Raw genomic sequence first — 24618 nt, 5'->3', positions numbered from 1 at the left:
CTTCCCCTCTTTGCTGCCTGTCTGAATTTTCACAGGACTCTGGGACTAACGTTAGGCAGATGTGAACATCCGCCTGCGTCATGCAGCCATCTCAGCTCTGCATGCAGCCTGCAACCATTCCCATCGACACAACCAAGTTTAAAGGAGGCCTATCCAACCCTCCAATTGAGTGTGTGTTTGATTGAGTGGGGTATTGAGTGAGAGATGGGAGGATTACTCGGCCACTTTGAGGTAAAATGCAGAGTACAAAAGTACTGCTTTTGGTACGCTGAAATGCAGTAAATAGGCCTCAGTGCTTCCCTATTCTTCTAAAACTGGGGTGTGCAACTTTTCAGTCTGCACCTCCCTGCTCGCACACACCACCCTCCTTACCTTGTCTTCGACATCAAATTACGCTGCGGGGTCACGTACCTTCGTGTCGACAAAGGTAAGGCAACTTGCAGAGGCCTCATGCGATCCCCCAGCATTTCATTTAAATGTTTTAGGGATGAGCGCAAGGCCTCTGCAACCGCTGCGCGCCCCCCCTGGAAAATCTTGCACCCCCCAGATAAAAATGTAGGATGATCGTTTTGGTGAAGTGCTTCTAACCTACAGCCAGGCTAATAAAGGGATAAACTATATTTGTCTCAAAGTTGGTAGGTATTATTGTTAAGCATAAACTAAGGCCTCGTTCAGGGTGCAAGAGGCAGGAGTTGGAGGGAGGGCGGCAGTCTGCTGGGCGATGTGTGCTCATCCCCAGCAGACTGTTTCAGGAGGCGGGGCTACACACGGCAGGTTAGGAATCCAAGCTGCAGTCATGAAATCATTCTCAAGAATGATTTCATTGGCTGCCTAGGTCCCACTGACGCTGCTGCAGCTTCAAAAAACGATTTTTTTGTTTATTGAAACTGTAGCCAGCGTCAACTCCGGGCTTCGGAGACAGGGCAGCTGCTACCCTGACAACCAGTATTCAAATTGAATACTTTGTGTCCCACGGCAGCACGCCCTCCCTCCGAAGCCTGCACCCTGAACGAGGCCTTAGAGATCAGGTGGTCCTTAACCCATTTTTTTTTAAAGCGCCCTAAGAGGCGGGAAACGCATCCGGGGATGTGTGCTGTTTTTAGATTTGGTTTATATGCCCAATTAAGAGACTTAATTTTTTACCTACCAGCCTCATTTCTATTTCAGCAGTGCCCAATTTTCTCTCCCTCTTCTAATTTTGTTCTTACACAAGTTTGCTGTAAAAAAAAAAAAAAAATATAATATATACTTTTAATCTGCTCAAAATTTACTCCCTTGAAAAAAATTGTGTACCGACTTCTCATTAAAAATAGGTTATGTTCAAAGATGTCCGGCAGACCAATCCTGCTCTGCTGAGGTCATCTCCTCCCTATCCTTGTGTGTATTCCAAATTGAGAAGTTATTATTTCAAATAAATCGATTAACAAAGTTGAATTTGATGTGCTGACAGTGTACACGGTTTTATCAGCAAATGTACTGCTTCACTTACAGGATTGGCCATCTATTCTGGACCCCTTTGGTAGTGATGATTACGACTTGTTGGTCCCTTTGCTACCAGAGAATCCAGAAATTCATTAGTCTTCTGGATAGTGAGTGCTCATTTGCATATCATTACCCAGAATCCCTGGCTGCAGTGGAAGTACTTGTATGCTATGCGATAATGGGGAAAGAGGGTTGCAGACCTTTGAGGCATGCAAATGTACCCACAAGTGACATTATTTTACTGTACAGTGGAGGTATTTTGTCACTTGTTGTACCCACCATAACTTTGTCTAGTAACAACTCCCCATAAGTCAAAAGAAAACTAATTCCAGTGACATATTTAAGGGGTCTCAGCTGGGTAATTGCTACCATTTTTTAAATGTCTAAAAGTTGGGATCTCCATGTCTACACCATGTCTACACCATGTGTTCAGCCAGAGACCATGCCTCTTCTCTTTATTGGTTCAGAGGACTGGGTGCGATAAGGTTCAACAAAACACCCCAATTGACAAACTTCCACAGTAAGGTCCTTAGGAAAATTAAACTTTTAATCCCCCCCACCCCTCCTCTCCAAATAAAAGCAGCCAAACCTTTGCTATTAGCATTGTTAGATTTGGGAAGTCAGTTAAGAGTATGTTTTCTGCCCAACTATTGGGGGTTGCACATGAGAAAAAAAAAAAAAAAAAAAAAAAAAAAGTGTACAGAAAGTGCCATTGGCTCTCATGGAGATGGGCACGTGTCAAAATTAGGTCCATAAATTCTTCCCCCCGCCTCCCCCCAACCCCTCCAAAGTTCAATATATGGCTGAATATTCAAAAAGGTGTACATGTATTCAATCAAATGTCTGCAATACTGCGAGCAGCCATCATTCACACATTCAATTCACCTAGCCAGGTCTGCAAAGTTTCCCCCCTGCACACACCCCTCCCCTTTACCATATCTCCAGTGTGAAATGATAACATGGGTGGCAACACAGGGCAAGTGAAGTTGCAGAGGCATCATGCAATTCCAGGCATTTCATTTAACTGCCTTTGGGGAAGAGCACAGGGCCTCTGCTAATGTCAACCCCCCCCCCCCCCCCCCGCCCTAAGCTAGGTCAAGTTTAAGACTCAAATTAGAAACAGATTCTGGTATAGTAAGACCAGTGAACAAAAACACATTAGAAAAATGCCCAAAAGGAGTCATTTAAATATACTTTGCATATACTATTAGAATAAGTTCTAGGTGTGCTTTTTGTGCACTGGTGTCTCCCTATGTTAAGGGGAATCTCTTGAATAGTGGCAGTATATAAAGTAGATGGTAGGCAAATGCCTCTTTAAATGAAGTCACAAGTATATTTCACATTTGTGAATTCTAATAGCAAATTTGCCCCTTTCAACTCATAGCAGAAAGCACAAGACAAAATGATGACTACCATATTCTTCTGCACCCCATTTTTCACAACTTTGTGGCAGAAACCTCAGTGGAGAGGATAGTGCCACCTACCATTCTTTAAGTTTCAACCATGTGTCCCATGATGCAGCCACCCCAACATAGAGTCTAGCACTCCAGATGCCCCATAACAGGTTTAAGATCTTTTTTTCTAGGGAAGATAGCAGGAATGGAAGGACTCTTACTTTAGTTCTATTTAATATACTGCTTCTCCCAATGGAACTCAAAGCACTTCCCAATTACAGGATAGTGTACAGCACACACTTATAATCTAGTTTTTATGGTGCCTGAGCAATAGGTAGATAGTCACTTGCCGAAGACCAGTGTGTGAAGCTACCATGGCTAATGATCTAGTTTTTGCCAACAGAACACTTTGTGCTAATGCATTTTTATACTTTTTTTTTTTTGCAAAAAAATAATAAATAAAAGTTGGAAAGTAAACATGACAGTTGTCCACAGGGAGGACCCAATATTTGAAAAGAGAACAGTTTGTGTAGCAGCAAATTACTCTTGCATTAAACATTGAGACATGAAGTGTTACTGCAGACAATGCTTGTAGGTGCCTTAAACAGATGTTAAATGGCAATAAGCAAACATTTTTTGCACCCTGCATAGAATCCTCAATTTCCCCAAAATGACTGCAAATAAACTAGCCAAAAGACATGCTCAAGTATTTTACCATTAATGGTTTTATTTCACAAAATATACTGGCGAAAGTATCAAGAACAACAAAGTACAAAGTTGAGGGCAGGGACAATGTAGTTTCACTTTGTTTCCTTATAGCTGAAAAACCTAGAAGAAAAAGGAAACCAAGTCAAATTGAATTCTGTTTCAGACATGGGTGAAATCTGTCAATGCAGAAACTACTTGTTTTAATGATGAACAATTTTTTTTTTAAATGTATCTCCTCAATAATAGACCATGGAACACACAAGTCAAGTGCCCATAGTATCCTGTAGAGGAATTTGTTTTAGGGTCACAGCGTAAGAACAGCTGGTTTCAAGCCAGACATGCTCTCTTTGAAGTGACCACAACAGGATTCTGAACCGTACATACAATAAGAATGAGGATCACTGACAGATGTGATAATCTTACCTCAAATTATTGCAATCCTCCTTAATACACCTGAAAACAAAAGCAAAAGTCAATACCAATATGCAGACTTATTCTAGCAGTCAATAGAAAAAAAAAAAAAAAAAAAAAAAAAAGTGTGTTCTTCAAAAGGGTTTATATACTGTGCTATAATAGCAACAGATGATTAACCAATTGAAGTGCTGTTTTTTGGTCACGTCCACAGCAATCCAGAAACTGAAGTTCATAGAAGCTTTGGTAATGTGACCACACAATTTTACAGCAGTTAACCATAAAACTTGTTTTCGCCACCAGGCCAGAAGTAAAATATTTACCTGCACATCCCTAGACTTTAGCCGCTACAACCTGTGGTAAAAAAATAAATAATAATAATTTAGAAGATTATAGGTGCAATGGCACAGAATAGTATACAATGTAACAAATGTATCAGCAGAAAACCAGGTTTGCAAACACATAAGGCCTGAAAACCAACGATGCAAGTTGCTGAGTTAATATAGCACTGCGTAATGAACACCTCAACAGGAAAAAGCCATTGGGTGCAGATACCATCCAGTGCATATGCAAACAGAGGGGGGGGGGGGGAAGACAAATAAAAAACTTTCACGTACACATAGTTCTTACCTCATGGAAAGCAGCATGTACTGTCCCACTGTTGACTCAATCCAATCTGCAAAAAAGTATAAATAAAACTTCAGGTCACTAAAGTAATCAGCCCATTCTAATCCCACTCAGGTATAAGAAGCAATGCTGAAACAAGTTACAATTAGCATCTTAGGCAAAACTACATAAACGTTTGGCAAATAGGGCAGTTTGTCCTCCGGTACAGCACTTCTGCAGTTAAAATGATGCACTTTGCCAACTCATGGACATTTGTTGCATGACAAAGTTTCAGCTTCTGCTCTTACAATCCATAACCAAAGTTGATTTTGTCATGCTATTACAACACAGGTTAATGATCTGTAATGATCATTACACTTTACACCAAGTGGTGTGGTTTGGATCTTGATTTGTTACGCAACTGTTGCTTGGAGGTGAGGCCCTCCCCCCCATGGCTTAAAGCTCGCCCTGCCCCACTTTCCAATTAACCGTTTTAATCCTGTGAATCACAGACCCAGTATGGTCTCTCCCTCAAGCAGAAGAGGTACACGAGAATTGTGCTAGGTAGTGTTAGGACCTGCAGATAGGGCATGCTGTGAAGTGGCTGCAGTCTTATAACCTTTTGGCCAAAGAGTTAAACTAAATGACCCTTAAGCCTCGCTCAGGGTGGCAGAGACAGGAGGTGGAAGGCGCGCGTCAGTCTGCTGGGCGATGTGTGCACATCATACCTAGCAGACCTTTGCTAGCATTGAGGTCTGTAGACCCACCTCTGCATAGGAATGGGTGTTGCTGTTCAAATCATAATCAAGAATGATTTGATTAGCTAACGAAGTACCAGTGATGCTGCTGCAGCTTGAAAAGACAACTTGAGTTTATGCAAACTGTAGCAAGAGTCAACTCCGTACTTAGGCTACAGGGTAGCTTCTACCCTGACAACTGATATTGACATTACTTTGTTTTGAACATGCGCGCGTCGCGAAGCAGGCACCCTGAACGAGGCCTTAGGCCTGGGATATGGTGCAGGGAGCGGCGCTGGGCAGCGCTGACGCTCATGCAGGAGATTTTGTCCCTGCATGAGCGTCAGCGAGCTTGTGTGCTGGGTGGGAGACGGAGCTATTGCGCCGACGTCACGGACTGCCATTGGCTTGTCGGCTGAAGTTCCACACGCGCCGTCTAAAAAGCTGTGCTGATAAGGATAATGTTTCCCCTCAGCACGGTCTTGGACCATGTCCGAGGCCTTACTCATGAGCAGATAAGCATTGAACTATATGTTGTAATTGTGTATGTTGCGCTGGCCTTTGTTTTTTATTAGATATTACTTGTTTTGGCAATTGCATGTCTAGTCAGTTCTTGTCAGAAGTTCAGATTTAGTTCACACTTTAGTCATACAGCAGTTGAACATTGAAAATTCATCACATGAACTGAAGAATGAAATAGATTGTATTTTTAAGGTGCAGTCCACTTAATTGGTCCTTTTATTTTTATAATTTAGCCATGTGATTTGGAACGACTGCAACATTTCTTGCTGTTTCGTATGAGCAGAAGCCGAATGTATTTATAGAATGTGCTGATAATTCTTATGTAGTTCTGCTTTAATGCCCGACACATGTCACATCACAACATTGAATGAAGTAGAAATATTGTCAAGTGGGACTGCACCTTTATTCACATTTGAAAGCACTTACCTAGCACAACTCTGTAGGATGACAGGATTTTGCTTCATAGCAAAATAAAACCAAACCTATTATAGAAGGTAGAAAAAAAAAAACTATATTAGAACAAGCAATTGACAACCTGTTTTGACTACCACAAATACATGGTCATGTTATGCAGTCTTATCCCACGAAATACATATTAAGCAGGTAAAGCGAAACTGCAAGTTTATTCTCTGAGGCATTTCCAACGACACGAACTTACAGCAAAGTCCCATCGGGATAGACCTCAATTGCTGAAGTCTTTTGCGAGTGACCAATTAGGATCTTTTATAACCAAATCAATATTAACATACCTCTGATAGCTACAAGCACGACTCTGCAGGATGATAAGGTTTGTGCTGTGACGCTAAATCCTAACAGAGAGAAAAACGTCAGAACAAGCAATTGACAACCACAAATACTTGAATACTTAGTAATGTTAATGTTATGCAGTCTTATCCCACTAAATACATATTAAGCAGGTAAAGCGAAACTGCAAGTTTATTCTCTGAGGCATTTCCAACGACACGAACCTACAGCAAAGTCCCATCGGGATAGACCTCAATTGGCGAGTGGACAATTAGGGTGGCTTGTAACCAAAGCAATGTGTTCAACTTACCTCTGATGGCTCCCCTTGACAATTTTTACATGTACACCTAATGACAAAAGCAAGGGTAATATAAATATATTTATACATGAAAAAAACAAAAAAGTTTATTTAAGCACATTAACTGTTCAGATGGGCTACTGTCAGTCATGCTTTTTCAGAGCAGTTGAACATTGCCATTCATCAATACACCGAGAGAGAAAAAATGCACCTACAGTAAATATGTCTGCTTTACAGTGTAGTCTGGGGTCTCTGGCAGCAGTAGTTATATAGCCCAAGGCCAGACTTATTTTTTTTAAATAGCTGCACTTGTAGAACATTTGTCAAAAAATAAATAAATGTGCTGTACTGTATTAATGAAATCTTACCTTACAAGACTCAGGTAAGTGTGGAGAAACTGCACCAGAGTATGACCAGCCTAAAAATAAGCCATATACAAACATTAGATTCCATTTTATAAAAATTAGTTTGTAAATTCAGTTTAGAAAAACAAGGTTGAAGCTACATTAATAGTTCAGGGCATAACAGACCAATATATGAGAATGTGTCCCTTCCCGTAAGTAACAACTCATACCAAACAATTAGTTGTGGGTTGCAAGAGAAGGTTTTGATATCAGCACTTATACAAGTCTGTACCCATATTTAGGCCACACATACAATATTAAGTGCTTTACGTTAGCAATTACAACTCATTTAGTTGTTTAACGGGTTTTCCACTAGTCGCGTGTACTCACCATTTCCATGGACCCGCACTCATGTCCCACTGAACATGCAGGGGCTCTAACCAGACAGGACACGCCATTGCCAAAATCTTGTACCTAGAGATGACAGATACAGGCACACCATTATTTGCATTGTCATCCAGTTGGTGCTGGAATACCCTGCGTGCAAAGCTTTCCAAAGCAAGCCTGTTTCAAAGGGACAACCTCCGACACAGCTTTAAAAATATGTTGCAGGTCTCATTGTCATCATTGCAATTTTTGTTTTTACACGATGGAAGCAAAACCTGAACATTTCTGTAGCCTCGTTGCGGATGATGGACACATTCATGACAGATTGCGCCCAGATATGCATCAAGGCATGCGTTGTAGGTGGCAAATAAGGCAAACTTCCTGCAATTTAACAAGGTGAAGCAGAGATGTCAATCACCAAGAGATGGTATAGGCCAGCGTTTCCCAAACTTTTTTTTCCGTGACCCGGTTATTTTTGAACTTCTCTTTCGTGACCCACTAAAATTTTTATCGCCTATAGGTAAAATAAAACCGTTATGAATGTCCATACAGATTTCATATATTCTCCCAATCCCCTCTATTCTCTCTCCCTCCCCCCCCCCCACCCTCTCTCTGACCTGCACAGATGCACACAGTCACTGACCTACAGACACTCACACACAGACAGACCAAACACACACAGCCACTGCTGGCCTGCACAGACACACACACACACACACATACATACAGATACACACATACATACAGATACACACATACATACAGATACACACACTCTCTCCCCCACACACACACACAGCCACTGATACACAAACACCCCCCTATATATACACACACTATCTCTCCCCTATACACACACACGCAGCCACTGATACACACACACACACTGATACACACTCTCTCTCCTACACACACACACACACACACACACACACACACACACTCTCCCCTATATATACACACGCACGCACCCACTGATACACACACTCTCTCCCCTATACACACACACAGCCACTGATACACACACACTCCCTTATATACACACACACACAATTTATTACAGAGTCAGCGACGGATGTGAGTGGGGGGGGGGGGGGGGGGGCGGGGGAGAGAGGAAAGGCCCTTGATCCGAGCAGGCGGCTCCACGCCTCCCTCTGCCCGCCAACGACCGCGCAGCCACCACTGCCCACCCCCTGCACCAAGGGGACTGAGGGGAAGGGAGCGCGAGGAACAGAGGCACAGGTGCGCCCCCGCACCACTTCCAACCTCCTATCACGCCGGGCATCGTGTCCTGTGGGGGGGCGGAGCATGTCATGGGCGGCAAAATCATGATGCGGGGCTGCAGTAGGAGCCCGAGTCAGCGAATCACCGTTGACACCCCACTTCAGCACTGTCCCGCACCTCACCTCGGGCCGCCGCAAGGAGGGAGGGGTGTACCCTGCAAGGAGGGAGGGGGGGACGCCGTGCGGCCAGCCTCACTGTGACCCGGCAATTTTGCTTCCGTGACCCGGTGCCGGGTCGCGACCCACCATTTGGGAAACGCTGGTATAGGCTATAAAATGGGTACCACCGTTTCTCTACTTATGCTGGACGGAGGTAATTCCTAGTAATACCAATGCAATTTATCAGACAAAAATAATAGGTACATATGGTCCTATAGGAGCTGAAAACAGGCATGGTGTCTGCTAAAATAGGAAGTTGTATGTAGCAAACGGGCAAGTAATACTAGTACGAAAGCAGATTTACAAGCGATTATTGAAGACTGATGCTAGAGTAGGAAAAAAAGCAATTATTAAATAAAGTAATAGGTGGCATAAATGCCCTATGCCATACACTAAAATATTAAAGCTATAACTGAGACATGTAGAACTGAGACAGTGAGCTGCCGCGTCCTGCAACACGTGCAGCTCCACGCAAGAGCAGCGCTCACACGAGGACACCGCGAGCGCTCATACGCGCGCCAGGTCCCAATCTACAGAGAAACTCTAACTCAATCCCCTAGCCTCGCGCCAGGGAAAGCCGCGTACACCTCACTGATCTCGGGGAGGTCCGCAGTAAATGCTGGGCCGAAAAGCATCAACCATTCAGCGCGCACAAAACCACCCTTCCGACCATACCTGATCCGTGAAGCCGAGGAATGAGAAAGAGTATGGCGCGCGTTGAGCTTTTATACCCCGCTGGGATGGGGGCGGGAGAGGGCGTGTGCGCAGTCCATTATCCACGAGGCGGTGACGTATTAGATCTCGCGATACCCACGAACAGAATGGAAAACACAAAAATATATTTCTTTCCTCTGACGTCAATGTTGAGCTAGAATGAAGTTACTTGCGGGAAACAAGTCCGTGGCGGCCATGTTTGAAGAGGGCAAACAAATATCAGTTTCATCTTCCATGATTTCGGTCCTTGTCTTTCACTCAGTTGCACGTTTTCCCGCTTGGTTCTTTACAAATTGGCAGAATAAATTCGTGAATTATTGTCAGCGATTTGTTTCCAGGTCTTTTTTTAATGCAAACGTATCAAACAAAAAGTACCACGCAATTATTGTAGCACAGAAAGCATTCTGGAAAAAATGATGCACTCAATATGCAAATTTATGAAGAATATATATATATTTATTGAGAAAGTGAAGAAAGGTCAAAATAATTATAGCCTAACACAATCTAAAGTTCATTAAATAATGATATCTATATATTGGAAGCGAACTCGGAGACTTTTTGCAATTACATTTTTTTGCATTTATTTTATTTATATATTTATTTCTCTTACCTTCAGCAGCGGCAGCATCTCCTCCTGCAAGGTCCAGTCAGTATGGCTCTGCTACATCAAGTGGCGTGCCTTGCCATGACAACTTGACCATGCGACGTCACAGCGGCATGCGGTGTCAAGTTGCCACGACATCAGGATGCCTTAGGGCTGGGACCCGCTGAGCCCGGCCGCGCGGGCGTTCCCCACCAGCAGGGGAATCCTCCCAAGCCGGTCCCAGTCCCCCCTCGCTGACGGCTCACTACGCACTGTGACGCGTCAGCCGGCAGGCGATTCAAGAAAATTGTGATCCCGAGCGGTGACGCTGATGAGCCAATCAGCAGCGGGAGCGGGAGCTGTCATCAGGCAGCTTCCTACTCAAGGTAGTGTGTGTGTTTTTTTTTTTTTTTGTGGCAGAAGGGGGAGGGAGCTGCTTACCTTACAGCAGCCCGCAGCAGCTCCCTCCTGCAGCCCGTGGAGGGAGGGGGGGGAGTAGCGGGTCCCTCCGCTCAAGCCACGCCCCCACTCCCGCCCACCTCCCGCTCCGGCTCCCTACAGACCGCATATCGCGGTCTGTGTCTGTCAGCGCCCCACCTGTCTGCAGTGCGGGCGCGCTGACTGAGGGAGCGGGGCCTTAGCCTTATGGTGCCGGCGTATCACGTGACGCACCATGGTCAATGCAACGTGACGCTGCGTGACATCAAAGCATCCCGTTGCCATGGCAACCTGGCACCATTTGACGCCGTGGAGCCATGTTGACAGGATTTGCAGACGGAGATGCCGTCGCCCGGAGATTTTTCAGGTAAACCCATAGTTGGCCGAACCCATAATTTCTGAGGCAAACCCGAAGTGGTGGCAACCCTGGGTGTGACCTGCATGTCAAAATCCATTGGAGTAGCAACATGTATGCCAAATGGACCGTAATGCAACGAACAATAGAACAATTAAAATAAACCAGAGAGGAGTGAATGATATTATATCAGTAGAGCAGTCAGCACACATAGTCGAATCCGTGAAGAGATACACATAAACTGTGATTGTAAACTCTTCTGAGCAGGGACTCCTTTTTTCCTATTTTATCTCTGAAGCGCTTATTCCCATTATGTGTTATTGTATTGTATGTCTTTATTTATATAGCGCCATTAATGTACATAGCGCTTCACAGTAGTAATACACGTGGTAATCAAATAAATAACAGATAATATAAATAACAGGTCATGGGAATAAGTGCTTCAGACATAAAAGTAACATTAAGGAAGAGGAGTCCCTGCTCCGAGGAGCTTACAGTCTAATTATATTTAATATGATGTCACGTGCATTGTAAAGTGCTATGTACCTGGGTGGCGCTAAATAAACTAAGATATACATAACAACTGTTGTCATGAGATATAATAATCTACAAATGGTCTGTAGAGCACAGACTGACCCAGACTCTATAGGTCGTGGCTAGGTAGTGCGATAAACATAAATGAGTGAGTCCGGAGCAGGAATCAGTCATATACAATTAGTCATCACAAACTCTGTTTCAATGAGGGTTCAGAGGTAAGTCTCAAAGCAAATAGTATGCAAAGAAAGTTCAAAGTGAATGACCCACTACAAGTATGTACAGCAGCTGAAGGACAACCTCCAGAGAGCGTACAGCTTGGCGGAAGAAGCCACCGTCAAACTAAACAAAAACAATAAGCGGAGGTACGATTGTAAAGTACAGTATCGGGAACTTCAGCCTGGAGACACGGTTCTTCTCCAGAACCTGGATGCACAAATTAGCTGATCGATGGCGAGAGGCTCCCTTTGAAGTGGAGCCACAAATGCTTGGGCTTCCTGTCTACTGCATCAAGGATTCGGAGGGCCGGATAAAGGTCTGGCACCGAAATCATTTGCTACCTATTCTCCAAGTAAGGCAGAGTGACACAGAGCCCTTGGAAGTAACATCTTCATGAGAACAGGAAGATTCCAGTAGAGCCCCAGAGGCCTTAATGGAAGAGAACTCAGATCCAATGGAAGGTACTTCTTCTGATACACAAGGAGATTGGTGGGCAACACCAGAGGAAGAATCAAGAATTCTGTCAGTCGGGTACCATATTCAGTGGCTTCAGCAAGTCGACCTCTCGACTCAAGGAGTCCGAGTTTCATCCCTAATATTGACACTGTAACTCAAGAGTTACACCTTATGAGAGGGCCAGGGCTTCAAGCCGATGGTAGTCTCTCCAACCAAGAAGATGCTGGAGAAGAGACTTGTATGAGTCAAAGAGTGAGACGCCCTACAGTGAGAATGGCGTATGATTCACCTCACTATGAGTTTCAGCAGTGTCTCTGAGCTGGTTTGCCTCTATAATGACCACTTAAATATTGTTTAGATGCTATTGTACAGAGTTAAGTTGTATGTATGATATGCATTTTTATTATATAAGTGATTGTACATATATTGTTCTCAAGCGGGCCGTTGAATTCTTCACCAGGGGGAGGATGTAGCAGAGCCTTCTTACCTCCAGTGAGGGGTAGCTGCTCTGCTGATCAGCTGATCAGCGGAGTTCCGCGTGATCGGGAGTTAGCAGGGGGCGGCCATCTTGGAAAAAGGTGCGCATGGGCATTGTGGCCAGCGTAGCGGCCATCTTGGATTGGCTCCGCATAGACTGAAGCGGGACTACGAGTTCCAGAATCCTTGGGGGGGAGGGAGATTATGTGGGCTGATCCAGCCAATGGGCTGGAAGCAGCCTGAAGGAGCAGGATATTCTCCGTGGGCGGAGAGCCCGCGAATCAGAGCTGACAGAGGTGGCAAGCTGGAAGGTAGTGTCCAGGGAGCAGTAGCTTCCTGGATTAGGCCAGACCTTGCCCCTTAGCCCCTCAGCTAGGCCCTGAGTCACAACCAATTAAGTGTTGTAGGGAAGGCCACAGATAGGGACTCTTCCCCTTTTATATCAGTCACTGCACTGTTGTACCTGTGGACGGACATCCACGCGGCGAACTGCGGCCTGGGACCAGCCTGCAGCTGTTGGGACAATTGTGTGAGACATTCCGGCTGGAACTCACAACACGTGGAGGACCGGGACCTTAGGCGAGAAGGGACATTGCTGTCGGAGGCCCCGCTGCGTGGGATCTGCTTCAACAACCATCAGAAAGCTTCACCTGGGTACTGGAGCACCCAGGAAGGTACCCAATGTGGACTATCTGGCCAAGGGAGGGTAGCGCTGCCCTGGGACACATATATTTGTGGGTGGTAGTGTGTTGGACAACGGTATACATGTGCACAAGCACCTACGGGGTTATTTGGGGCTAGCTACCCCAGGGTTTGTATGCTTTTATTCTACTGTGTTTTGTATAGTAAAGATTATATATATATATGAATATATAAAACACACAAAAGAGACAAAGACAATCCCCTTAAATAGCACTCTATAATATACCACCAAAATAATAATATAGAATACAGCAAAAAGACCCGGATGCTCTGTCAAAGCAGATAATGAACAAGATTTTATTAATAGAGCAGCAAGAAACACTAACTTAAAAACATGAACATACTAATGGCAGCTGAAAATACATAGGTAGTGACTCTCTCAAGATAGATGCTAATAAATGAACCAATAACTAAATTGTGTCTAAAAAATGTTGCAGATAAATAATATAAATTAACACAAAAAAGCTAGATGGAACAAAGAAAAAACCCCTTGGAGAAAAAAACCTCGCTACAAAATATAATGTGTAACTAAAGGCACAAGGAAAAGTAAGACATCAATAATCCTATATACATACAAGTGTATATAATAAAAAAAAAATAACTTAAACCAAGGGGGAAATTTTTTTTATACAGGGGAGAAAAAAGTAATACCCAAACTCATACCCTGATCAACAAATACCAAAAATAATGAGTAGTCAGAACAGCAAGATGCATGGAGTAGCTATGGTCAAAGTTCACAAGCAAACAGAAACATGATTGTGCATAGTTGCAGAGTGCCAGTACTGGAGGCAAATCCAGACACACATGGGTGTAAGTTCCACATAGACTGATAACCCCAGGCAGCAGGGGAAATAATACTCAGCTCTCACAGGTTAGCGAAGGGGATCAGTCCTAGGTGATTAGGCTCCAGTGTTTGCTCGTAACAGGTCTAAAAAATCCATCAGCGCTGCATCAAACAATAAGAGTCACGCCAGAAAAATCACATGTAGCTGCCAATAGCTAACACTCAACGCGTTTCAGCCTTGGGGGCCTTCATCCCTTGTTAGAGGCTGCCTGGATCCTATTTAGTGCTTTTTTTCCTCTTGCATTGGACTGGTATTTTCATAGACTCAGAAGGACATTTTAAATAGTCTGTATATACACCTTTATTTTATATGATATCCACAGCACATTTTTATTCATTTATGGTTATTATTTATTGATTCATTATCAGTAGAGTTTATATGATTTATTGATATATTTGTCACGGTAGCTAGTGATAGGTTATAATATACACCCAATATCTGGGTTGAATTGAACACGACTTAGATATAATAAAGATAGTTTATTCCTTAAATAGGTGAACACACAAGATAATACAAATAACAGTCAAAATATAGCACTTACTTCGGGGGGTTGGGTAATGAAGCAATCAGGTACAGGATTGGCAATTCATTCAGCAATACAGGTTCAAATGAAGACATCACGAAAGACACTGGGTATAGGGCTTACACTCGTTTATATGGAGTTTCAGCCCCATACCCTAACATTGGGCGCCTAAAAGTCTACCAGACTTGTATCTGGTCAGGAAACCCCTTTGTCTGTAAGTGTGAATTATGGCACTTACAGACCACTCAGGCTTTGTGTTTCTCCGCCCTATTGTACACAATCAGAGTGGTCAAGTCTTTGATCAGGGGGGCTGTTGTAGACAAAGGGTCGCCCTCCTAAACATTAACATAAAGCAGAGCCAGTAACTTTCCCGGGCTTTTATACCAGCCTTGCAAAACAGTATATTCTTTAATATCTACACATATTAAAATAATTAGTTCTGTGGGTCTGAGCGGGCTGAAATTTGCCAGGTCCTCATACTGGAGGACCTTTGCCATAGTGGCCAAATATCAGCCTTTCATGACCCCCAGAACCGGAGATACCAAAAATAAGTTAAAATCCCCTATTAACTTTAATGCAGGATTCTCCGCTATAAGCTAAAAGAAATCACTGCGTTTCACTCTCCCATTGAAATCAATGGGCTCCGCCGCTATAGGCTTTCAATGGAGCAACTCCGCCATTGAAGTCAATGGGAAAACCTTATTTTTCACATTTACCCATAGTCCGGCTGGTTGATAGGAGAGGGCTGGAAATTGCCATGCAGTCATGCCGGAGCAGTGACTATATGCTACCAAAATCCCAGCACTCTGGTTCTCACGGAACCGGGGATATGGGTTTTAACTTTACACACTTTCGGACTTAGCTGTTTCAAAGCCACGCGGCTTTCCTCCATTAGAATCAATATGGCCGGTGCCTCCATAGGAAATGCATGGGCCGGCGCCGCCATAGGATTCAATGGGACCTCCGCTACCATTGAAGTTAATGGGAAACACACACTTTTTCACAGTTAACCCTCCGTTCGTTTGAGGGGAGAGGGCTGGAAATTGCCATGAAGTCATGCCGGAGCAGTGACTACATCCTTGCCAAATCCCAACCCTCGGATCCCAACGGAACCGGAGTTATGGGTTTGCAGTTTACCTTGTTTCACACTTAGTGTTTGAAAGCCACGCGGCTTTCTCCGCCATTACGGTCAATGTTAGGACCCTCCTGGCCGGCGCGACCCTTTCTCGCCGCCATTCATTGACGGACCCTGTTGGGGTCAATTGAGGGGGTTCCTAACATCTAGGGACAAAAGGAATTTTATTTCTAGATGCCCTAGAACAGAAGTTCCCACGCCAATTGGCCGTGAACTTGACCGCGGCCCTAGTTCCCACGCCAATTGCGCGATCAAAATTATTTTTTGACAATGTTTCAGCTCTTGCGGTTTTGCGGTCTGGCTGGCTGCCAGCTCGTCTCCGGAGGTCGGCTTCCAGGAATCCCCATTGAACTGCATTACTCCATTCACTTTCAATGGGGAACCACTGCTCCTCCTCTTGAGCGCCACCTGCAGGTCTTCTACGATATCAGGCCCAAATCGCCGGAATCTCCATAGGGTTACATGGGCTGTAATGGCGACCTATGGAGAGAGTGCAAAATGGAGCCTGCAAAGGCGGGAAAATGGACAAAGGGCCATAAAACACAGAATTAACATTAACCCTTTCCCTCCCGCATCTATCCCAGTGTATGGGTTGGTGCAGACACTGGAATGGGAACAATACATATTCACAGGGGGATACACAGTTGGTGCTGAAGCAGGGGCATAACTACAGTACTGGACATCATTCCAGTTAACCCCTCACCTCCCAGGTGAGAGCAGTGGATGGCCAAATGGGGTGTAACCCCTTTAATACCGGGCCAAACCCCCTCTCCCATCACACCTCCCCTGCTCAAAGGGTGCTTTGTGACCCAGCTGCCCACCCTGGCACTGGGACACTACTGGCATCCTTGAAGCACTTGTTAAGTCCTGAGGCTCTAACTCCAACCCCCTGGATATCACCTGTGGTGTCCCGCAAGGCTCTGTTCTGGGGCCCCTACTCTTCTCAGTGTTCATTAATGATCTTCCCACAGCTTGTAAGGAAGCCTCAATACACATGTATGCAGATGACACAATCCTATATGCACACAGCCATAGCCTCTCTGACCTTCAACACATACTTCAGTCTGACTTTTTGAGACTAGAAAACTGGATTTCCCAAAACAAACTGTTTTTAAACACTGACAAGACTGTAGCAATGGTATTTGGGACCAAGACTAAATTTGTAAAGCTTCCAGTGACTGAGCTCCTGATTAGAACCAACGCTAACACCACCCTAACACCTGTCACTATTTTTAAATACCTGGGCTTATGGTTTGACTCCCACTTAACATTTCGGATGCACATTGATACCCTGACAACCAAGACTTATGCCAAACTAGGGGTACTTTACAGGAACAAATCCTCCCTAAGTCTCCTGGTCAGAAAGCGTATTGCACAGCAGATGCTAATGCCAATTATTGACTATGGAGACATAGTATATGGCTCGGCTCCTCAAACCCACCTTAGCAAACTTGACACCCTCTACAATTCAATTTGTCGTTTTGTTCTCCAATGCAACTACAACACACATCACTGCGAAATGCTCAAAGAACTAGATTGGTCATCACTAGAGTCTAGGCTCAAAGTTCACCTTTCCTGTCTCACCCTCAAATACTTTCTGGGCAAGCTACCCAGCTACCTGAACAAGCTCCTCACCCCTACCACATGCAGCACCTATCACCTGAGATCAGACTCCAAAAGACTATTCATGGTCCCAAGGCTCAACAAAGTTTCCGGACGTTCCTCCTTCTCCTTCCGTGCACCCCAAAACTGGAACAACTTACCAGAGACTCTCATATCCACCACCAGCTTAAGTTCTTTCAAATCTAAGGCTGTCTCACACTTTAATCTGGTCTGTAACTGTTTCATACGCTCATAATATATATTTTCTTTAACTATGCACGCAATGTCTTGTATATAATGTATTCCTTGTTCATTTATGTAACTGTACTTGTAACCATGTATTATTTGTTTTACTCTGTGCCCAGGACATACTTGAAAACGAGAGGTAACTCTCAATGTATTACTTCCTGGTAAAATATTTTATAAATAAATAAATGAGGGGTTCGCCTGGCAAAATTGTCCTCTGGCATTGTCCAGTACCCTGTCCTGGCCACATTGGATTGTGAAGTCAAGATTCTGCTGAGCAGGGCTCCAACGTGGCCGCCGGGCATTGTCCTTTGCCACCCTCTGCCCCCACCCAGTGCCTGGTGAACCAAGACCACAGTGAAGGGGCCCCTCTGCAGACCAGGCTGCATGTTGCCCAGAGACTGGCATGTCTCTGTACCAGCGGGAGACCAGCTAACAAGCACAGACCGTCGCTTCTCCATCAAACCAGTCTGGGAAAGAGCTATGTCACTATCCTGTAGGGACCCTACCTGCCCTGGCCCTGTGCCCACCTGTTGCTGCTCCGCTATACCTATGCCTCTCCTCCCTGGCTCTAGGGCAGTCCCCACCCCGAGTGGCATCACTTCTGGATTCCAGAAACCACCTGGGATGCTGACTACTACCCTCTTCTTTGCCTCCTGGGACAAGGCAATCCCCCAGTAACCTGTACCTGGGTTCCTGGTACCCAGATGCTTTGCTCCTGCCACCTCAAACCTGAAGGCCAGGAGATAAACACCTGCTACCACCACTGCTGCTAGGGCTAGCATCACTCCTCTACCCTCCACTATGCTGCCCTTACCCTCTGTAGCTAACCTTGGCTGCCCTGGGGACAGAACCCTCTGCTGTACCCCCCCTAGCCCTGGCTACTTCTCCTGGCTGCCTACCTCCCCACAGCCCTACCTCTGGGAACCCTGGGAAATCTGTCATGGGGGTCGCTCCTGGTAAGTCAGAACAAGGGACCTGCCTCCCTAGCCCATCCCTAGCTTCTACCAGCTGCCTGACACCCCACTGACCTCCTATCTCCCCCTGCCCTACAGTGCCTCCCTACCTAGCCTCTCCTAGGCTCAGCACCTCAGCCCCTGCTGATGACTCCTGCTGCCTACCTACCTGCAGCCCACCTTCACTCTGCTCCCCCCTAGGCAATCCTAACCTAGACACGGACTACCTGAGTGCACTTATCTCCCTGAACTTGTCTCCCCCTTACCAGGGATGAGCTCAGGGGCATCTTTTCAGATGCAACTGCCTTAGCTTTTGGCTGGCAGGTATCCCTGGGGTGGCACAAGCTTGCCACTGCCCTTGATACCTCCAGCCCATAGCCAGGCTGCAACAGGGGGTTGCTGATCTGAGAGACCCCCTGAGGCTCCGCCAGGGTAATGGGGAATTGTAGCTGCCATACCTGCTGCTTTTTCTACCCGGCTACCACTAGCCTATCTCCTCTTATTGAGACCTTGTGCTGGCTACCTACTTGCAGCCTTCCCTCACTCCGCTTCTCCCTAGCTAATCCTAACCTTGCAAGGTAGGAGAACATAGTTCAATAATATTGCTCTAATGACCATAGGTAATGAACCTGTTATCAATGGCAGTTTCTTGATTGAAGAGGAACACTGGGCTGGGTGTGTGATAAGTGAGTATTCAGGTATATAGGTGGGCGTGCAAATGAGACATTTGTATGATGTCCTGGTGAGTGTGGTGAATGGAGATAGATAAGCCCCACCACATCACTCCCAATAAGGATCCAGTCTAACATACGCCTATGAGCACCTATAGTATACCTCCCAGTACAATATTGAAGTACAGTGACTCACGTGAACCATGCCCGTTTGTCTTCTTGGATGCGTGCTTCTGCGTAGGTGAGTATACAGTCAGGTAGCCACAAGATGCAGAAGTGCAGATCACAGCAGAACAGGACTCCACAGGACAGCAGCGGTGTGATTAAAAGGATACTTTATTAACACATCATGGTGCAGACAGAGATGGGTGCAAAAGATCTCCTCCTCTTACGCGTTTCACGCCTGTGCGGCGCTTCGTCAGAGAGTGAAGATAGGTGTGCTGCGTTCCTCCTCTTATTGTGAATGCTTATTGCCAGAAATTGCATTCAGCCGCCATAACCGGCAATCAGCATTCACAATAAGAGGAGGAACGCAGCACACCTATCTTCACTCTCTGGGCATCGGGCTTTGATGAGGCCCGCTTTGTTGCAGTGATAACACCGCCGCTTCTGCCGGAACTTCTCCGCCGCCGGTGGATCACCTCCCGCAAGAGGCTGCTGAATCCAAGGCGGAGTTGTCCAAGCGCCAGGCTCGTTCCGGAGCTTCTCCGCTGCCGGTGGACTCCCTCCCGCAAGAGGCTGCTGAGTCCAGAGCGAAGTTGCTCGAGCGTCGGGCTCATGGAGGGGGTAAGCGCAGCCGTTCAGCGGCAAAGACAGGAACTGTGTCCACTCCTCCGGGGTGCTCCGATCGCTCCACCGAGTAATCATTGCCAGCATTTCAGGGGTAAACGGACTGGTCACCGCAACGGCCAGTGCCCCTCCGGCGGCAATACTCCCGTGGATTCGGAGATCACCCGCTACCTCTGCAAGTCTCTGCCGTCCCGGAGCTGGGTCCATTCCCTGCTCTGCGGGCGGTTTGGTGGTTACAGCGGCTGCAGCTGTGGATCGTAGCTCAGCCTTCCGGGTTTCGTGTTCTCCGATCGCCGCCTCTCTCTCAGCTCTACCGGCTGCAGGTTCCCGCTCGGACTTGAGACATTCCTCCGGTCTCGGTGCCCGGCTCCAGTCACACGGATGGCTGGCATTTGCGTTCCGGAGGCAATGCTTCTCACAAGTAGGGGAACAGTGAGGTGGTGCCATATCTTGTGTTATATGTTGTACACTGTGTGTTCAATATCATTAGCCTTAGGAACTCGCAATTCACCTGAGTTCCAACTGTATTACAGAGTCCCGCAGTAAACTGTAATACAGGTTCAATTCAATCCCACCGCTGCCACCAGTTTATTATAAGCCTGTCATGGTAGCTAGTGATAGGTTATAATATACACCAAATATCTTGGTTGAATTGAACACGACTTAGATATAATAAAGATAGTTTATTCCTTAAATAGGTGAACACACAAGATAATACAAATAACAGTCAAAATATAGCACTTACTTCGGGGGGTTGGGTAATGAAGCAATCAGGTACAGGATTGGCAATTCATTCAGCAATACAGGTTCAAATGAAGACATCACGAAAGACACTGGGTATAGGGCTTACACTCGTTTATATGGAGTTTCAGCCCCATACCCTAACATTGGGCGCCTAAAAGTCTATCAGACTTGTATCTGGTAAGGAAACCCTTTTGTCTGTAAGTGTGAATTATGGCACTTACAGACCACTCAGGCTCTGCGTTTCTCCGCCCTATTGTACACAATCAGAGTGGTCAAGTCTTTGATCAGGGGGGCTGTTGTAGACAAAGGGTCGCCCTCCTGAACATTAACATAAAGCAGAGCCAGTAACTTTCCCGGGCTTTTATACCAGCCTTGCAAAACAGTATATTCTTTAATATCTACACATATTAAAATAATTAGTTCTGTGGGTCTGAGCGGGCTGAAATTTGACTGGTCCTCATACTGGAGGACCTTTGCCATAGTGGCCAAATATCAGCCTTTCATGACCCCCAGAACCGGAGATACCAAAAATAAGTTTAAATCCCCTATTAACTTTAATGCAGGATTCTCCGCTATAAGCTAAAAGAAATCACTGCATTTCACTCTCCCATTGAAATCAATGGGCTCCGCCGCTATAGGCTTTCAATGGAGCAACTCCGCCATTGAAGTCAATGGGAAAACCTTATTTTTCACATTTACCCATACTCCGGCTGGTTGAACGGAGAGGGCTGGAAATTGCCATGCAGTCATGCCGGAGCAGTGACTACATGCTACCAAAATCCCAGCCCTCTGGTACTCACAGAACCGGGGATATGGGTTTTAACTTTACACACTTTCGGACTTAGCTGTATCAAAGCCACGCGGATTTCCTCCATTAGAATCAATATGGCCGGTGCCTCCATAGGAAATGCATGGGCCGGCGCCACCATAGGATTCAATGGGACCTCCGCTACCATTGAAGTTAATGGGAAACACACTTTTTCACAGTTAACCCTTCTCCGTTCGGTTGAGGGGAGAGGGCTGGAAATTGCCATGCAGTCATGCCGGAGCAGTGACTACATCCTTGTCAAATCCCAACCCTCGGATCCCAATGGAACCGGAGTTATGGGTTTGCAGTTTACCTTGTTTCACACTTAGTGTTTGAAAGCCACGCGGCTTTCTCCGCCATTACAGTCAATGTTAGGACCATCCTGGCCGGCGCGACCCTTTCTCGCCGCCATTCATTGACGGACCCTGTTGGGGTCAATTGAGGGGGTTCCTAACATCTAGAGACAAAAGGAATTTTATTTCCTTTCCGGAGGTCGGCTTCCAGGAATACCCATTGAACTGCATTACTCCATTCACTTTCAGTGGGGAACCACCGCTCCTCCTCTTGAGCGCCACCTGCAGGTCTTCTACGATATCAGGCCCAAATCGCCAGAATCTCCATAGGGTTACATGGGCTGTAATGGCGACCTATGGAGAGACTGCAAAATGGAGCCTGCAAAGGCGGGAAAAGGGACAAAGGGCCATAAACACAGAATTTACATTAACCCTTTCCCTCCCACATCTATCCTAGTGTAAGGGTTGGTGCAGACACTGGAATGGGAACAATACATATTCACAGGGGGATACAGTTGGTGCTGAAGCAGGGGCATAACTACAGTACTGGACATCATTCCAGTTAACCCCTCGCCTCCCAGGTGAGAGCAGGGGGAGGCCAAATGGGGTGTAAGCCCTTTAATACCGGGCCAAACCCCCTCTCCCATGACAATATTATACTAGGTTGTTTACTATTTTTTAAATTAATTTTTACTCCATTTACTGTTGTCATCTAATACTCAAGCGCAGTCCTCATTTGTATATGTATATATATATTATATATTGTGTGGTGTATATTGTTATTACGGAGGGCTTTGTGTCCTATGAGGAGTCATCCCGCCCACGCAGGGATCCCTTATAGGTGGAGGCGCTTCACGGAGAGAGAGGTCACCCCAGGCTCCCAGAAGCGGAGGCTTTGGCCTCCTGTGAGCATACAGGTACAGCAACACACGTAGTTGCCCGTGGGTTTTACTTTTAAGCATAGGGAAAGGGGCAACAATGGTACATAGGGTCAGTGTTATGCAGTAACTTTCAAATCTCTGAGAAAGCCACAGCGAAACGCAGTGTGTTAACTGCATGAGCCAACAGCACCAGCTGAGTGATCAGTGAGGATATGCAGATTGCTCTATCCGGTCTGAGCTTAGGCACTGTCCACTATAACATAACCCGGAAGCTAAGAACGATAGACACGTATACCCGCAAGAAGACACTCAGCCGGTGCTGACGAAGAGGATGAGGTTCCAGTTGCCCGATTTGACTTGGTTGTACTCCCGATGCCCTTTTTTTACCACCTAAATGTGAGTGCATTATGCATACTGTATGCTATGTGCTCATGTTTTCATTTTGTATTAAACTGTATTATGCTATGTTGGCTTTTTCTCTGTCCCACATGTTCCTTATGTGGTGTCTGGAGTTCTGCTAGATCCATTGTCCTGGAATCATGGATCCACACTTGAAATGCTTCACTGTGTGGTCCAGCCACCAATTGTCCTTTTTAAAACTTTCCTTTGCGTCATTGGTATTTTCTTTTTAATTGTCAGGAGAAAATGGCAAACTTTTGTGGGAGAGTTTGGGCCTTCCGGTCAATGAATTCCCCATGCAGCACAAGAACAGCAGTGGCCACGGCAATGCTGATGGCCTATCTCAGCAGAATGACCACAACCTACTGCGACAGCCAAGAACTCCCATCGACTCAGGAGGCCAGCCCACCGGGACTGCCACTGCCATCCATCCGTCTTGAGATGTAGTGTGACAGCAGTACATATAAAGGTCAAGCCTGATTGCTGCCCCTGCCAGACAAGATGGTAACCCAAAGGGTCGACTAGCCATCTTAGGACTGTAAAATGGCTGCCAGTCCTGGTAATAGTTAAACAAACTTATGTATCTGTGTTACACTGTGTATTCTGTAACTATGTTATCAGGATGTTTATTGTATTTCTCTACGGTACCTGTATCTCGTGTGACTGGGCTAGGGTGAATGACTAGTATCAGGCGCACAATGTTTCAGACTGAGGCCGTCTTTGTGCGTTGTCAGGTGCAGTGCTTGTGGACAATGGTGAGGTGGGGAAGGACAAGCCCACCTGCTGAAAGTACACACCACAAAAGCGTAGCCTTGTTCTCTCACCTGCAGGAGGTATTCAGTAACCAGGGCAGGGGTCATCTCTTGTCGGTGAGATATCCAGGAAAGAACAGATCCAGGCAGCGTCCAGGGTAAGCTAGCTTTGGCAGCGCCCTGCACCTAGCGAGTGGGGAGTTCCTCATTCTTGGCGAGTTGTTGCTCTGTCTCTATATTATGCTGCTCGCTCTTGGCTCTGGCCAAAATAAACCTTGGTTTATTTAACTCTTACGTTCTGCTTGGTCTTTTGTGATCCCATGTAGTCTGGTCAAACCCCCAGTACTGTGACACTCTCCATGATGCACAATGAATAATGGGAACATTCCCTTATTAACTGGCTTGTGGTAAGGCTGATGAT

General features: G+C 45.8%; 6 non-coding genes across 6 annotated transcripts; all 6 read right to left on the bottom strand.

Annotated features, from left to right (window-relative positions):
• Positions 1 to 4423: 4423 nt before the first annotated feature.
• LOC142491780 (small nucleolar RNA SNORA8) lies at positions 4424 to 4561 on the bottom strand. Its single transcript, XR_012800531.1, has one exon. It is a non-coding gene; the product is annotated as a small nucleolar RNA SNORA8 (small nucleolar RNA).
• Positions 4562 to 5949: 1388 nt separating this feature from the next.
• LOC142491793 (small nucleolar RNA SNORD5) lies at positions 5950 to 6023 on the bottom strand. The gene has a single exon (XR_012800543.1). It is a non-coding gene; the product is annotated as a small nucleolar RNA SNORD5 (small nucleolar RNA).
• Positions 6024 to 6421: 398 nt separating this feature from the next.
• Positions 6422 to 6547, bottom strand: LOC142491790 (small nucleolar RNA SNORA18). The gene has a single exon (XR_012800540.1). It is a non-coding gene; the product is annotated as a small nucleolar RNA SNORA18 (small nucleolar RNA).
• A 188-nt stretch (positions 6548 to 6735) lies between these two features.
• On the bottom strand, positions 6736 to 6861 carry LOC142491789 (small nucleolar RNA SNORA18). The gene has a single exon (XR_012800539.1). It is a non-coding gene; the product is annotated as a small nucleolar RNA SNORA18 (small nucleolar RNA).
• A 584-nt stretch (positions 6862 to 7445) lies between these two features.
• On the bottom strand, positions 7446 to 7572 carry LOC142491792 (small nucleolar RNA SNORA40). Its single transcript, XR_012800542.1, has one exon. It is a non-coding gene; the product is annotated as a small nucleolar RNA SNORA40 (small nucleolar RNA).
• Positions 7573 to 7847: 275 nt separating this feature from the next.
• LOC142491783 (small nucleolar RNA SNORA1) lies at positions 7848 to 7983 on the bottom strand. The gene has a single exon (XR_012800534.1). It is a non-coding gene; the product is annotated as a small nucleolar RNA SNORA1 (small nucleolar RNA).
• Positions 7984 to 24618: the final 16635 nt, after the last annotated feature.

Source organism: Ascaphus truei, chromosome 3, assembly GCF_040206685.1.
Source record: "Ascaphus truei isolate aAscTru1 chromosome 3, aAscTru1.hap1, whole genome shotgun sequence".
Lineage (NCBI taxonomy): Eukaryota > Metazoa > Chordata > Amphibia > Anura > Ascaphidae > Ascaphus > Ascaphus truei.
This window is presented reverse-complemented; position numbering and strand designations above follow the sequence as displayed.